The sequence below is a fragment of the Propithecus coquereli genome, unplaced genomic scaffold (assembly GCF_000956105.1).
Source record: "Propithecus coquereli isolate 6110/MARCELLA unplaced genomic scaffold, Pcoq_1.0 Scaffold578, whole genome shotgun sequence".
Taxonomy (NCBI): Eukaryota; Metazoa; Chordata; class Mammalia; order Primates; family Indriidae; genus Propithecus; species Propithecus coquereli.
Window position 1 is genome coordinate 1,025,664 of NW_012151707.1, and position 12,919 is coordinate 1,038,582.

General features: G+C 43.6%; 1 protein-coding gene across 1 annotated transcript in view; it reads right to left on the minus strand.

Moving 5' to 3' along the window:
• LOC105821472 (STAM-binding protein-like) overlaps nucleotides 1-2,997 on the minus strand; it is a 4,531-nt gene extending 1,534 nt beyond the window's left edge. The window contains exon 1 of the mRNA XM_012658167.1: nucleotides 2,981-2,997. The gene's annotated coding sequence lies outside the window, so the exon portion shown is untranslated. The remainder of the gene's footprint in view (nucleotides 1-2,980) is intronic.
• Nucleotides 2,998-12,919: the final 9,922 nt, after the last annotated feature.

A 12,919-nucleotide genomic window follows, 5' to 3' on the forward strand; every position in this document is an offset into this window, starting at 1 on the left:
CAGTGCCTTAGAAATATACTCTTCATAGCTATTCACCCCTCTGCTGATTTTCAACATCAGAGACCAGAACAGAGTGCAGCAGACAGCTACAGTCATGTGTAAGTGCCTGTGGTGTGTATGCACACCTGGCCACTGGCGGTGCCCTGGGGGTTTCTCCACATGCTTTACCTGACTCTTCCTAACAAGAATCATTAGAAAAAGGCTTGAAAAGTCAATTATTATAAACAGCTTCAGGCATCACCAAATGTGAGTCAAACCCTCAAATTCTCTGATGGAGAAATGTATGTTTTGGTTAAAATTTTCCCTGTTCTTAAGGCTCTTACTCCAGATATAGCAGACAGGCAATAAATTTCCTATCCCCCAACTGACCCTCTTGAACAAGTAGGCTGAACCTGTGTGAGAATCCTGAGCCTAAGCACTGGTGTTCTACTTTTTTGAGTTTCTGGCCTTTGCCTAAAATCGCAGGACTGTTGAAATACCATGTTACAATCCCAGGGCACAGCCAAATAGACCAAAATAATTTTTTTCTTTTCTTTGCTGTTATATACCAATCTTTTCTTCATTATATTCTGTATATTCTTTGGTGTATCGTTTTAATAGCTCTGCGTTTACTTCTTCTGCCTTGGAAATGCAATTTCCTTTAATTTCTGAGATAAAAACCAGAAAACAGAATTGGAAACAGTGTCAGCTAAGTATGAAGAGAAAGAGAAGATTTAATTCAAGTTGGCAATGGCAACAATGTTTCCCAAAATGATTTAAAATACCCCCTACTGTAACATATATGCAACCTCATAACTGTTCTGGTGAAATGGCCTATCTCCTATTGCAGGATTTGATGTTGAGATGCAGAGACTGCTACTTTTATCTTGAAGTAAGACTGTGCTGCTTTGAAGCTTTTAGATGGGCAAACAGTCAAAGTGAAGACCCACTTAGGATTACAGGCGTCAGCCACTACGACTGGTCCCAACCCCTTTTTGACACTTTTCCCATCTCAGTAAATGGTTTACCATATCCTAAATTGCTCAAGAAAGAAACTTGAAGTCAACCTCAATACCATCTTCTCCAAGGTATTATATCAGGACTCTACCTTCAAAATATCAAATCCATCTGCCTCTTTCCATGCTGCCACACTGTCTCAAGCAACCAGCCTGCAAGAGTTTCCTAACTAGTCTCCCTGCCTTCTCTTAACACTCCCTCCACAATTCATCACACAATTGCCAAAATTTATATTTTAAAAATATAAGTAAGTTTAGCCGAAAACCTTGCTCAAAACTTTTCAATGTCTTTCTATTGCTCTCAGGATAAAATGCATACCCCTTACCATAGCCCATAAAGTCGTATGTGATCCAGCCCTGCCTGTCTCTCCAATCTTATCTGGAGTCATTCTCCCTCTTCTCTGGCTACATTCCAAATGCAATGATCTTTCAATCCCCAGAACATCCTAAGGTCTTTCCAACCTGAGTCAAATTTTATAGACAGATATCCAACCGCACAGGGAGTTGGTGCCCCTACCCCTGTGTTGTTCAAGGGTCAACTGTACATATTTGCTTATCTGTTGATTGTTTTCGCCCATACCTAGAAAGGAATACAAGGGCAGGGGCCATTTTATTCACTTTTCATACAGCCTGTGTATTCAGTACCTAGTGCAGTGCCAAGTAGATAGCAGGTATACTCAACATATATTTGCTGAATGAATATGGGCCTTGCCCTGAAAGCACTTTCCATGTGGGGCAAGGCCCTTCAGAAAATACCCGGTGGAGTGCTTCCGTGATTCTACTTAACTTTCTCGATTAGTGATTCTCCAAAGGAATTGTGCCCCTGGGTTTCATTCTGAGAGGACAATCTACAAAATGACTTGAGATATACAAGAATATTATTTCTACCATCAGTAGAGTATATAAGGAGGACAGTAGCCAAAGTAACTTTTTGGGAAAATAAATTTTGTGCCTAGGAATAAAAAACTCATAACAAAAAAGCAAAGCAGAACTGTAATAACAATTCTGTAAAACTTTACCAACGTTGAGGCCACATGACAGGGCATGATGGCATTAAAGAAGTACAAGATTTTTGAGGAAACAGGTGGTAAATTAAGTTTGGTCTAAAGTTGCCTCCATACATAGTGTGAACTGTAACCTACCTTAATGTGGAAATAAACCGTAACTTAACATAAAGAGGTTATAAGTATAACAAGTAGCTGTGTCTCAGCCAATGATAGCAGCTGACCCTCTATCCAATCTGAGGCTGAAGACTCCCAAAACGTGACTAAATAAGGCAAACATGGCACGGGCACCAATCAGGCTATTTTTGTATCTCATTTCCTTTCCTCTGACTATCATTAAGCCTTCATAGCCTCTGCTGTGGGGCAGAGCATCCTGACCACTTTGGTCCTCGGTGTTACCCGGGTCATGAACATTTTTCTGCTAAATTAACTTCTCTAGGGTTTTTATCCTTTTAGCACAGGCAATACTGCTAAACTTTTCCTCATTCTTTTCCCTAGAGCACTGGTTCTCATCTAAGGGTGATTTTGCCTTTCAGAGAACATTAGGTAATACATGGGGACATTTTGTTGTTACAACTGCCATGTAATGAAGGGTACTACTGCATCAAATAAGGACAAACCAGGGTTGCTGGCTAAACATCCTACAATGCATAGGACAGCCCCACAACAAAGAAGTACTGAGTCCAAAAGGCCAAGAGTGCCAAAGTGGAGAAACCTGCTTTAGAGGAGTATGTGATCAAAGCTTAATGTGATATAACTGATATGCATATATCATCTCTGAGACAACAGTGAGAAACTAATAAGAGTGACTGTTTCTGGGGAGAAGAACTGAGAATTTTGGGGAAAAGAGGAGTAGGTAGGGAGACCTACCTTTTAATTATACATACTCTTTTTTGCCTCTGAATTCTGTACCATATGTATATGTTACCTATTCAAAAAACGATAATAGGGCCAGGTGTGGTGGCTTATGCCTGTACTCACATCACTTTGGGAGGCGAAGGCAGGAGGATCACTTGAAGCTAGGAGTTCAAGATCAGCCTGGACAACATAGCAAGACCTTGTCTCTACAAAAAAATTTAAAAATTAGCCAGGCATGGTGGCAAATGCCTGTGGTCTCAGCTACTGTGGAAGCTAAGGTGGGAGGATCCCTTGAGCCCAGTGAGCTATGATCACACCACTGCACTCCAGCCTGGGTGACAGAGCAAGACCCTGTCCAATAAAAGTAATAACAATAATAATAATAACAACAACAATAGGCCTGGCACATTAGCTCGCATCTGTAATCCTAGCACTCTGGGAGGCTGAGACAGGAAGAGCACTTGAGGTTAGGAGTTTGAGACTACCCCGAGTAACAGTGAGATCCCGTCTCTACAAAAAATAGAAAAAATTAGCTGGGTGTGGTGGCACACACCTGTAATTTCACCTACTCGGAGGCTGAGGCAGGTGGATTGCGTGAGCCCAGGGGTTTGAGGTTGCTGTGAGCTAGGCTGATGCCATGGCGCTCTAGTCCAGGCAACAGAGCAAGACTCTGCCTCAGAAAAAAAGAAATAATAATAATCATCATAATAAAATAACAAAAAATAGTCATTGTGGCCATGACTATGATCTTGAAAGACAACCTTCAACTCATAGAACACTACTAAATAGAAAACAAAAAGAACAGGACCTATGTTGTAGAATGACTCCTGAATTATGAGTTAGAAAACTGGGTTTTGTTACTCTAAGCTGTGGAACATTGAGCATATTACTAAATCCTAACCTTTTTTTCTCATATGTAGAATGGGAGGATGATATGCCCTACATAGGGCACACAGAACTGTGAAGATCACATGACTTTATGCAGGCGAAATAGTGTATGAACTTTGAAGAGCTAATTATTTTTTAAAGGTCTTGGTATTATGAAAGAACAAGACTAGAAATGATAAAGAAGACCTTTAATATTGTTGCCTTTCGCCTGTAATCCTAGCACTCTGGGAGGCCAAGGCGGGAGGACCGCTCGAGGTCAGGAGTTCAAGACCAGCCTGAGCAAGACCGAGACCCCGTCTCTAATAAAAATAGAAAGAAATTAGTTGGACAACTGAAACTATATACAGAAAAAATTAGCCGGGCATGGTGGTACATGCTGGTAGTCCCAGCTACTCGGGAGGCTGAGGCAGAAGGATCGCTTAAGCCCAGGAGTTTGAGGTTGCTGTGAACTAGGCTGACGCCACGGCAGTCTAGCCTGGGCAAGAGAGTGAGACTTTGCCTCCAAAGGAAAAAAAATAAAAAAACATTATTGCCTTTCCAAATTACACATCATTTCATTGTCATGGGCATTAGGAGTTGCTCCCTGTTAACAGCACTGAAATTTATTTTTGCTGCCTACCCTAGGAAGATAAGCAGCTCAAGGGTAAGGTCTTCCTGTGATGAGCCACACAAGCTGTGGGCAATTATTTGATGATTTGCATGATTATAATAAAAGTTAGAAGAAGAAAAACTTTTTCCTATATCACTCAATTTGCTACAAAATAAGTAGAGTGAGGAATTTTGGCTCTGCTAGACCCCAGCAATAATCCTATGATTGGCTGCCTTAACAGAAAGAAGACAGTAAAAGCATTCATCAATACATATCTAGTTTAACCACCAACTTTTTTGTCTAACAGCTGGACCATGTGGGCATAGGCCAAAGAGCTAAATCTCTTACTCATGAAAGTACTGAGTCATGAAAATAACACCTTGAGTACTCATGTCTTTGAATGGCAAGGACTGCCAATATGTAGGAGTTGTCAGCAAAAATGATTAATGCTGATGATACTGTAAAGTTCTCTAGTTTTAGCAATTCTGAGCAGAATAAGTGAGACATCAGTCACCAGAAAAGAAAAAGGAAACTGTAGGTGTCTTACGTGATATACTTGTTATAAAGGATGAAGGCATGTTCAGTGTTGCCTTCCTCAGAATAAATGGATGCCACTCGGATAATCTCAACTCCAGAGCGGAAGTACCGACGGGGTGGAATGTCTTCATTCATCTCCACTGCACTACCCAGCTGGGAGAGAGCCCTCACTCGGTCTTCAGGTGAGAGGCTCACATCTCCATAGTCAGGCATCAGGACCAAGAAGTTCTGAGACAGAAAAGAGAAAACAGATGGCATCAACACCATTGCCCCCATCATCCCAGCACAGTCTAGCACAGTGTGTCTATCTCACAAACCTCTCCCTTAAGAAGAAAATAAGAGAAAATATCATGTGCTCTGTCTTACTTCAAATGAGGTCTCTTTCTTACAAGAAGGTTGAGACCCTCAAGGAAGCCTGAATCACAATGATGAGAGGATTGGCAGACTCAAAACCCCAACAATCCCTGTGTCCTAATGAGGTGGTACAAGGAGTATAACGATAATGGGTCACAGGGATTCAGTTCTATCCTTAAGTTAATCATTCCCTGTTATTAGGTGGCCCTGCTGCAGCACCATAAAAATAGTTACAGTCTATTATTTTCCATTATTTCTCCTTCCAGCTACCCACCTAAATCCACTCCAGTACCTGGCACAGCACACTCAGTGAACTTTCATAGAGATTGTTAATGGACTTCAAGTTTAATTACTTTTTTTTTTTTTTTTTGAGACAGAGTCTCACTCTGTTGCCCGGGCTAGAGTACTGTGGCTTCAGCCTAGCTCACAGCAACCTCAAACTCCTGGGCTCAAGCGATTCTACTGCCTCAGCCTCCCAGGTAGCTGGGACTACAGGCATGCGCCACCATGCCCGGCTAATTTTTTCTATATATATATTTTTAGTTGTCCAGATAATTTCTATTTTTAATAGAGACGGGCGTCTCACTCTTGCTCAGGCTGGTCTCAAACTCCTGACCTTGAGCGATCCACCCGCCTCGGCCTCCCAGAGTGCTAGGATTACAGGCGTGAGCCACCTCACCCGGCCAAATTTAATCATTTTCATTTAATCTGAGAGTAAATGACATTTTCTGTGGTATACTTTTTCATATTTGAGTATAAGGTTAGTTAGGGGAACTAGTCTGGAAATGAAGGATCATAATCATAACTCAACTTACTAAACCACTCTTCCAGTTAGTCTATAACATTGTTCATTATTATGGTGGCAAGGAATTTAGATCTTGAAAACAATTTACTCATCTTCAAAGATAAGCACTCTTTAAATAACAAAAGGGCCCGCAGGTAACTTGGAATGCAAAAACAAACTAAGGAACCTGGGAGTTTTCCTCCCTGTGTCCCAACTCCAGTAATTCTACAATCTTTGTAGATATAGTTGCCTAGAATCAGATTCCAGGCTGGGTGTGGTGGCTCACACCTGTAATCCTAGCACTTTGGGAGGCCCAGGTGGGAGGACTGTTTGAGGCCAGGAGTTCCAGACCAGCGTAAGAAATAGTGAGACCCCTGTTGCCACAAAATATAGAAAAATTAGTCACACACAGTGGCACACGCCTGTGGTCTGGGCTATTAGGGAGGATGGAGCAGGACTGCTTGAACCCAGGAGTTGGAGGTTGCAGTGAGCTATGATGATGCCACTGCACTCTAGCCAGGGTGACAGAGGGAGACTCTGTCTCAAAAAAAAAAAAAATCAGATTACAAATTCCAGTCACATATTAGCATTCTCCATCATCTCCAAAAGGAATCTGGGTATTTGATACACATTGAATTATAGTACACCCTACGCAGTACACTATACAAGCTAAAGTAGAATTCATCTTGGAATTCAAGGCCCTGTTATCAATTGGCCCCACCTTATCTCTTCCATTTCATACATTTACCCTTCCCCAACAGAGATTTTTTGCTTCAGTCAGGATTCCAATCTGCCCAGGGATTCTCACATTTCAGTTTCATTTGTCTATCCACTGCTTTTGTTTTCTACTACAACTCTTCCCTAGAGATAGTCTTCTCTGGGCCAATTCTATCTTTCGGTCTCTTCAATATTCGGGTCACACTTCCTTCACAGAGCGTCCCCTCTAAAACAAAATGGCACAAAAGCTGTGGGGACTACTAGGGATGCAGAAACATTCCATCTCCCATGAAGCCTCTTTTGGGATTCGGAAAGCCACAAACAAATCTAAAACCTCCCCAAGCCGCCTAATTAGTAAACCTTTCCACAGCTCAGGAAAACTAACTAGACGCAGGATGTTCGCTGCATCTTTATCTCTCGGGAGAGGTACTTGTGGGTCACGCAAAAAACCCCTTCCCGAGGCCAGTAAGCGGCGCCCGATTCTACCGCGTTGGGAAACTCCAAAGAGATGCAGCATCCACAAATAAGGGGGAAGGGCGGAGTAAAGGATTGAGGGGAACACAAGGAGGAAGCGACGGAAGTGGCAGGAATGAGCGGAGGGGGCGCAGACAGTGGAGAGGGATCTATAGTCAACTGCTTGAAGCAATCTTCTTGAAAGCACTCAAGCCAGCCCCAGGGAAATTCATCCAGGGTCTTGGGAATGCAGCAGGCAGGGAAGCTCCGGGCCTTGCTGGTCAGGCGCCCGCCTACGGGGAGCGGAGCCGTGAGGGGCCACGCGCGCGGCGGGTGGGGCCGGGTACGCGCGGGGAGGAGAAGGCTGCAGGCCCCACACTGACGGAGGCCGCTCCCCTTCGCAGTCCGACTACGCTCAAAGCCTCTACGGAGCACATTAACCTGACCCTTCGCCATCTTTCCCCGCAGATGATACTCCGAGCTTCCGGAAAGTCACATCCGGCGACCGCCCCGCCCACTCCCGCTCGGCGGCCAATTACACTCCCCAGAACAGCGACCGAGTGGGGTAGCTGGTGGGTGGGACTAGAATCGTCACCTGAGGAAAATCCGACCAATCAGAAGAGCGATGTATGGCTGTTTTGGTAAAGGAAAATGAATTGGGATGAAAGCGGAACTAATTACCAAGCTAAGATTTGCTTTTAAAATTACTTTGATTTGGCATAGGGGTTTCCTGCCAGATAGTCCCTCCATCAATCTCGCATAAACCCCACACTTAAGGAGGGATTGCCGATCCCAGTATAACTGCAGATTTAGCTGAATTATCCGGGATTTATAGATGGGGGACAGGAAAATTTTTGAATTTATTTTGCAGCTTGTTTGTGTTACTTTTTGCAGAAAATTAGTAGTCTGAGATATTAGGTAATAGATTTTATTGGTTAGAAAAGAATATGACACTTATTTTTTTAATGTCAAAATGCCTATAAAACTTATTGAAAATGAATGTTTATCACTCACATCACACTTATGAGTGTTATACACATCAAATACAAAAAGTTCTGTTTGTAGATGTGTGCATGTATAAATATGCACACACTCTGTTTCCAAATGGTTTTGCAAGCCTGCTAGTCATTCTGTTTCAGGACACTTTGTATATCATCACTCTGAAACTTTATGCTTTGGTTTAAAAGTTTAACTCTCTGTCAACGCTTTCCCAAAATTTATTAGGGAGCCTCCCTGTGAGTTTGTTACTGTGATGACACGACCTATACTTGAAGGTCTAGCTTACAGCCCCAACTCAGGTGTTAACTTCCTCCACCAAGTCAGCCTCCAGATCTCTCATTTATCCCAACCCATGCTGTATGTGTTTCTCCTGGAGTCCCCTGAAGTGATTCTGTGTGGTCATCAGTTTTTCAGACTTATGGTTGAAAGCACTTATCGGATCATTCCCTCCCTCCTGACCCCAAGAAGGACTAATGTTTATGTCAGTGCTAGATTCTACTACTGACTCTTACGGATCCACTGCACTTAAACATAAGAAGACAGTTGTACAGGGCACTCTACTGTATCTTCAAAACTCTAATTCTCTACTCTTTCCCTTCAGAATATAAACATGGTGGGTTGGGCCTAAAGAAATTGATGCATTGGAGATTCATGTCATAGGACAGGCATACAGTGTAGGTGGGGTCTGTTAGGCTTAAAGAATTTACCCTCCCCAAATTTCCATTCAAACCTCCTATAAAACCGACTGCTCTCCCCACCCTAGGGGTATATTAGGCACATAGCCTTTGCCAGTCCCCTAGGAAATAAAGGCAAGAGGAGAACTTACTTTCCTTATCCCTCCTGACAAAGGGGACTTTTATTTCTCCCCTCCGGGCGGTTTGAAAAGAATTTATTATAGCAGCTGTTCTGGCCCAGTTGCTCACTACCCCCAGAAAAACCCTCTATAAAACCCAAGTCTCTCCCACCCTCCTTGCCGTGGACCCCTCTTTTGGCTTCCACTCATCTGCACCCAGAAGCTCAAAATAAACAGCATTTTGCTACATACAAACCTTCCTGTGTCTTCCTCTTGGCTCCGGTGTTAGAACCGGTTCTCCTCGGCCCCAGGAACAGAGAGGCAGAGTCACCGAGGCTGCAAATGGCAAAGGAGTTTATTGGCTAGCTCGAGCTAGGGTCCAAGTCCCAGAGCACCAACGCAGTGGCCTCCTCTATGAACCAGGACCCCGCCCTGGGGTAAAAGTGAAGCGTTTATACTTTCTTTTGCACACGACACACCGGTGGCACACGACACGCAGGTTCCACACGACACGCTGGGCATACCACCCCTCCTTCCCCTTTAGTCCATTGGTTCCTTTGAAAGTGGCAGATTGTTTTGACTCCTGATTGGTTGGCTCCAAGCCTCGGGATTTTCAATTTTCGCACCGGCACCAGTTGTGGTCCGCGTTTTGGTTTCGGGGGAAACTGAAACTTAGGCCTATTTCAGGAAATTCAGCTTGTCATGGAGTCACTCCTGCTCTCACTCCTATATTTAACAAACAACTAAAAGCAAGCATGGTTACAGAAGCAAATGGCATTAGTTACAATCAAAGAGAATACATTTTTCTAATTTCAAACAATTTGTTTTACACAAAACAAAGTACATTCTCCTACTATCAATTCCTGTCTTTCACCGGATCTAACAAATGGTGCTGAAACCCAGGAGGGCACACCATATGGACACGATGTCTGAGACTCTAGCAGGCAAGGCTTGTAACTTGGGAAGCAGTAGATAGTGGCAGCTCATCCTGGGCTTATTCCCAATCCTGTCTTCCTCTGAGTCCCCGGGTCATCGGTAAGGTTTCCACAGATCTTTCCTGAGCCGTGCGGGGGCCTCTCTCTAACTTGTCTCTGATCCTGGAGTGTAGGCAGAGCATTCTAGCTTGGCCGGGGTAAGGAAATTGTCCACCCGGACTCTCCTGAACCAAGCTGAGAGAGAGACACTGGACTGGGACTCAGATCTTCCTTGCTGATCTCCAAATTCCATACCCTGAGATATCTTGTTCCTGGTGAGTGGGGAGCTCACAAGCTCATTCTCATTTCTTGATCTCGTCCATGAGTTTGTTTCCTGACCTATCTCGCTCTTGTTTCTCGTTTACTCGTCTTGATTCAAAAAGTACTACCAGTAAGCTGGAGGACCCTGAGCCCCCGGGGCCTTTGTTGGACACAGGGATGCCTGTTCTGACTTGTCGCTCACACTCATCGCTCACTCGTCACTCCTGTGCCATTCCCTCATTCTAGGGACACCTAGAATTTAGTAGAGTTGGCCCTGTGTGACCCCTCCTCTTTCCAGGAACATGGGAAACTCGGTCTACTCCTCCTAAAACTACCCCTTTGGGGTGCCATCTTTGAAACCTCAAAATACTAGATCTCACTACAATTTCTGTCACCGCAATGGGAATTGGTCCAAGATTCCCTATGCCCAGGCCTCTTCGCCCCCCAGTCTTGACCCTCACTCTGTACAAGCTATAATCTGGCTCAATCTTCCTACTACACACCTGCCCCCCCATCCTCTTCCCAGCCCCCCTACTACCTGCTCTTGGTCAGCTCAAGTACCGTGGGCTGGGGTGGAAGGCATCATGTGGGTGCATGTTCCTTTTATTTAACTCAGATTTATAATCTGGGGCAAGGGCAACATACGTAACCTAAACATCTGTACCCCCAAAATATGCTGAAATAAAAAAAAAAACTTATAATCTGACCTGGCGTGACATCTACATTATCCTGTACTCTATCCCCTGAGGAGAAGGACAGGGTTTGGCTCAATGCCGAGGCACATGGCGATGAAATCCATAGGTGTACCCCTGCCCAGCCAGTAGGGGACAGTCGCCGTCCCTAGAACAGATCCACTATGGGATGATCAAGTAGGAACTCCTGAGGGAACTTTACTTCTCAACATGCATTTCATGTCCCAGTCTGCATCTGACATCAGGTGCAAGCTACAAAAATTGGAGAAAGGCCCTCAAATCCCCCAAAAGGATCTCCTAAGCCTGGCCTTCAAGGTCTTTAATAACCAAGATGGGAAGAGGTAAAGGAAAAAGAATGAGACTGACAACAGCACCCCCAAAACAGAAAAAAAACTTTTCAAATAGTGCCTGACCCTATAAAAGAGCTTTTCCAGAGAGTTACTCAAAAAGGTCCCAGGTAAGTAGATGCCAAGGCCACACTCTTCCATGGGAACTGAGCCCTGCCTCCACTATGATTCTGGGTCCCTAGAGTAAAAATACCACAGGAAATGGGCCCTGCCAGGATCGTGCCCGCTCTGACAAGAGAAGGGCAGTGGAAGAACTAGTGCCCTCTTCCTAAAATGGGAGATCGCACCTGCCTTCCGAAGATGGCTGCCCCACCCTGAATGGACATTCTCCATACCTACGGACCCTCTGAAACTGCTTCAGTCTGATGGGCACATCAGGCTTCAGAACAGACTGAACTTCGACAGACCAGGATGGCTGAGCCTTGTGTAACTCTCTGGCACAGGTAAGAACTAATGCTGGAGCCATGCCCTCTACTCTTCCTGAATTTTCAGGGCCTCTATTTCTCTCTCCTACCCCCGTAATCAGAATAAAAGGTAAAATATGAACCTCCTGTGTATTCCACAACTTCTCTGTCAACTGGGAGATAAAGTATTTACCCACCCCTTTTTGTGCCTCCCAATTACCCCCATTGGGAAAACAAACATCTTATGACTTCCTTCCTCTGACTTATGGAAAAAACTTAACTTGAACTTTACATGCAAGCTTTTCCTTGATATACTCTAAGCTTCCAAACTACAGAACTTTCTGCCTTGTTTCACCTAAAATTGTCTCCTTCTGTATGTCTATATGTTTGTGTGTCCATATATGTCATGTATATGTAATGTTTCCCTATGAAAATATGTAAAAGAGCTCTAATTAATTGGCTTAAAGAAAGAGTAAGTGCTTATATCAAATATTTGATTAAAAAAATAGAAAGTAACTTGTGAGTAAGAGAAAGAGATATAAAAAGGCAATAAGTGTGGAAATATATTTTGGTATGAAAGGATCTTGTATGGAATTTTTTATCCTAAAATAACTGGTTTGGTCCAGGTCATCGCCTGGGGAGACCCAGCTCTGACCTACCCCAGTCGTTTGGCCACGTGGTCTGGGTTGTTACCTGGGGAGACCCAGCTCTGATATACCCCAGTTGTTTGGCCACAATTTAGGAAATGGGAAAGTTAGGACAAAACAGAAAGTTTTAGGCATGTTTTGTAGATAGTCTGTGCAGGTTGGGATAAAGTTTATGAAGGAATTTAGTATGTCATCTAGTTGGCTATAATTAGAAAGAAAAGTTTACTTATGACTTTTTATTTAAAACATTATTAATTCTCTTGCCTTACTTTCCAAAGCCATTGAAGTAATATTAAGTAAATAACAAAGTTATCTCCAGGATTTAAGCTATTAAATTCCACCTGGCCCATCCTTATTCATTTTTCTCTAGGCCTGAGGGCTATTGCAAAAGAGACAGGCATATAAAATTGTAAAGACTGATTTCAAGAAATGGAATTAGTAAGTTTGGTTCCCTTGTCTTCCTCCACCACCCCCACCTGGTGCCTACCTGCCAGCAATGAAACTCACTAGTGACTTCTTAAAGGGACTGCAACATTTACAGCCTAGAGTTTAGATTTTACTCAAGGATTTCCCAGAAGAAGTGTGGTCTCCTTCAACCTTTTAAATACTTCTCGCTGCTTCCA